The sequence below is a fragment of the Urocitellus parryii genome, chromosome X (assembly GCF_045843805.1).
Source record: "Urocitellus parryii isolate mUroPar1 chromosome X, mUroPar1.hap1, whole genome shotgun sequence".
NCBI classification, from domain to species: Eukaryota; Metazoa; Chordata; class Mammalia; order Rodentia; family Sciuridae; genus Urocitellus; species Urocitellus parryii.
Genome location: NC_135547.1, coordinates 58602335 through 58606427, shown reverse-complemented (window position 1 = coordinate 58606427; position 4093 = coordinate 58602335).

Here is a 4093-nt window from a genome sequence, read left to right as displayed (position 1 = left end):
AATGGATCCCTTGGAAAAGCTTGAGAAGTTTCCAGAATCTCCAGACAGACTGGAGAAAATCCTCCCTGCATGAGATCAGACTCCAAAGACTGAGAAGTGACTGATTTTTGAATGCTGAAGTCCCAACAGAAGATAATGAGGCATAAAAAAGAAGAGGGAGATAGGACCATTAAAAGAACAAACTAAGTATCTGGAAACTGACTCTAAAGGAACAGAGATATATGAATTACCAGATAAATAATTTTAAATGACCATCATAAGGACGCTCAATATGAATTAAAAGAGAGCACAGATAGCCAGCAAAACAGAATCAGGGCAATGATTCATGATAACAGAAACTATTCATCAGAACCAGATGGAAATTTGAGGACTGAATAATACAATAATTAAATATGTTGCCTTTCCCCTTTCTTGAAGCACAATTAAAATTTGATGGATTCTAATTTATGCATTATTTTTTTGTTGCTTGTGCTTTGGTGTCATGTATAGAAACCATGACCTGATCAAGAGGTAAGATTTATGTTGCCTTTAAAGTGTTTAAGTGTTTCAGCTTTTATATACATATTTGACTAATTTGACTAAATTTTATTAATGTGTGGGGTTTCATTTAATGTTTTTCATACAGATATGCAATTGTACTAGCATCATTTGTCAGAAGGATTGTTGTTTTTCCATTGAATTTTTTTGGTCTCTATTAATCTATATGCTTGTCTTTATGCCAGTACCATACTGTCTTGATTCTGTGGGTTTGTAGTGAGTTTTAATACCTGGAAATGTGAATCCTCAACTTTGTTCTTTTCCAATATTATTTTGGATATTTTGGGTTCATTGTATTTCCATATGAATTTTAGAGTCAGCTTGTTGGTTTCTTCCAAGAAGATAGCTGGAAAATTTGACAGAGATTGAATTAAATTTGGAAAGTGTTGCTATATTAACAACATTAAGTCTGCTGATCCATGAACATGGGTTATTGCATCTGTGTGCTGTTACTGATATAACACAATTCCACAAATATAGTGACATAAAATAACCACAATTTGTTATTGTAGAGTATTGCAGTTCAGAAAGTTTAAAATGGGTTTCACTGGGCTGAAAACATGATGGGGAATAATCCATTACTTTGCCTTTTCTAGCTATTAGAAGATGCTTCCACTCCTCATGGTTCATGGCTCATGGGCCTTACTCCATTCTTCAAGCCAGAAGTGTAGCATCTTCTAATTCCTCTATCTGACTCTTACACTTCTGATTCCCTCTTATAAAGACACCTTGTGATGATATTTGGTCCACTCAGATATCCGGAACAATTTTCCCATGTCAAAATTTCTTAACTTATTCATATCTATAGTGTTCCATTTTTATGTATGGCATCATATTTACAGGATTTTGAAATTGAGGTGTGGACATCTTTAGGGATTGTATTAGTACATTTTAAATTACTGTGTTGTATTAATTACCATTTCATTGCTGGTGTGTTAGTCAGCTTTTTGTTGCTGCAGCCAAAATAACTGGCAAGAATAACAAGTGGAGGAGAAGTTCATTTTGGCTCATAGTTTCAGAGGATTTAGTCCATGGTCTTCTGGCTCTAAGGCAGAGACATTATGGTGGAAGTATGTGGTGGAGGAAAGCAGCTCATGACAGCCTGGAAGGAGAGAGAGAGAGGAAATGGAAAGGAAGGGAGGGGAGGGGAGGTGAGGGGAGTGAAGGGAAGGAAGAGGAGAGAGAAAGGGGTCAGGGCTATGAACATAGTCCAGGCCATACCCTCAGTGACTACTTCATCCAACTGGGTCCCACCTCCCAGAAGTACATTCAGCTGTCAATGGATTAATCCACCAATGAGGTCAGAGCCCTCATGATCTAATCACTTCCCCATAGCTCCACCTTTGAACATAAGAAAATTTGGGGAGCATTCCATATCCAAACCATAACATCTAGGGTAGGCTAACTTTATAAAGAAAAGAGTTTGTTTTATCTTGTTCTGGAGATTCAAGGGCACCACACTGACATCACCTCAGCTCTGGTGAGGACCTCATGATGGATGGTTAAGTTTGTGCAAGAGGAAGAGATGAACTTGCCAAACAGGAAGGCAGAGACTGATTCAGGAGTTGGGCTCATGCTTGTAATAACCCCCTCTTGTAAGATCTCAGGGGTTCCATGAGAGCTACTTTAGTCCTTTCCAAGGGCAGTTCCTGTAAGGCTTTAACGACATATCTGTACGCCTCATCTTTAAAGATTCCACCACCTCTTAGCACTGACTTACTAGGGACAAAGCTTACAATACAGGAACCCTTGGGGGACACATTCAAATCATATTCAAATAATACAGAGGCCTACCACATATATTATTTTCCCTACCACAGATATGTTTCCAATTATTTAGAGAATTCCTTAATTTCTTTTCATAATATTTTATGGTTTTTAGAGAATAGGTTTTATATTTCTTTTGTTAAATCGATCCCTAAATATTTATTTTTTGTTGCTTTTATAGATAGAATTGCTTTCTTCTCTTTTTTTATTTTCTCCATTTTTGCATCATTCACTGCTAATGTGTTGAAATATAATTTATCCTTACATATTGGTCTCTTGTATTTTGCAATCTTGTTAAATTCACTTATAAGTGCTGTTTTTTGATTTCTTAATTTTTTTTTCTATATAAGATCATACCAGGGGCTGGGGATGTGGCTCAAGCGGTAGCGAGCTCGTCTGGCATGCGTGCGGCCCGGGTTCGATCCTCAGCACCACATACCAGCAAAGATGTTGTGTCCGCCGAGAACTAAATAAAATAAATATTTTTTTAAAAAAGATCATACCATTATGAATAGAGATTGTTTGTTTCAAAACATGTTTCTTTTTTTATTTGTCAAACCTAATTTTCTGGCTACAGCTCCAGTACATTTTGAGTAGAAGTGGCACATACAGATACAGATATCCTGTCTTGTCCCAGTCTTACCAGGGAAGCATCTAATTTTTCTTTTTGTTTTATTAGAGTTTTATTGTTATACATCGTAGTTGTGTTCATCCCAACAGAGTCATACATGCATGGAAATTGATTTCAGTTCATGGTCCCGACTTTTCTCTCCTGTTTTCCCTTCCCTCTCCCATTCTCCTTCTTCTACTCTACTAGACTTCCCTTCATTTTTCTATTAATTTGGATATAATTGGTTCTTTATGTAATCTTATAATTCTCCCACTCTTTCCTTTATCTTACTCTAGCTTCTGCATATGAGAGTAAACATTTGACATTTGAGTTTCTGAGTTTGGCTTAGTTCGTTTAGCATGATATTCTCCATTTCCATCCATTTACTTGCAAATGTCATAATTTCATTCTTAAATTTTCATCATTAAGCAGGATGTTAGCTGTGGGTTTTCATAGATATTCTTTATCAGGTTGAGGAAATTCCCTTCTATTCCTAATTTGTTGAGTGCTTTTTTTCATGAAGGGGGGATGAATTCTTTCAAATCCCTTATCTGCGTCTGTCATCCTGATCATACAGTTTTTGTGCTTTACTTCTGTTGGTACAATATGGCATTAATTAATTTTCTGATGTTAAACTAACCTTGTATTACTTGGTCATGGTGTATAATTCTTTTCTATCTAGCTGGATTCATGTGCTAGTATTTTGTTGAGGAATTTTGTTATCTGTATTCACTAGTGATAATGGTTTATCATTTTTCATTTTCTGCAAAATATTTGTTTGGCTTTGGTATCAGGATAATACTGGTCAGAAAGAATGAGTTACACATTATTCTCTCCTTTTATTTTTAAGGAGATATTGCAAATAATTTATATTAATCCTTCTTTAAATTTTTGGTGGAATTTACCAATGAAGCTATCTGGACTTGGGTTTTTCTCTATGGCTAGTTTTAAATTCTGACTTAATGTCTTAATGTGCTATTCAGATTTTCAAGTTTTTTTTTTTTAGTTACTTTTGGTAGTCATCTTACTATGAATTTGTTTATTTCTTCTAGTTTATGGGCAGAGAGTTTTTTATAATATTCTCTAATTCTTTTTATTTTTATCACATCAGCAGTGATTTTTCCCTCTATAGTTCCTGATTTTTTATATTTTATTTTTATTTTTTGGTATTGGAGATTG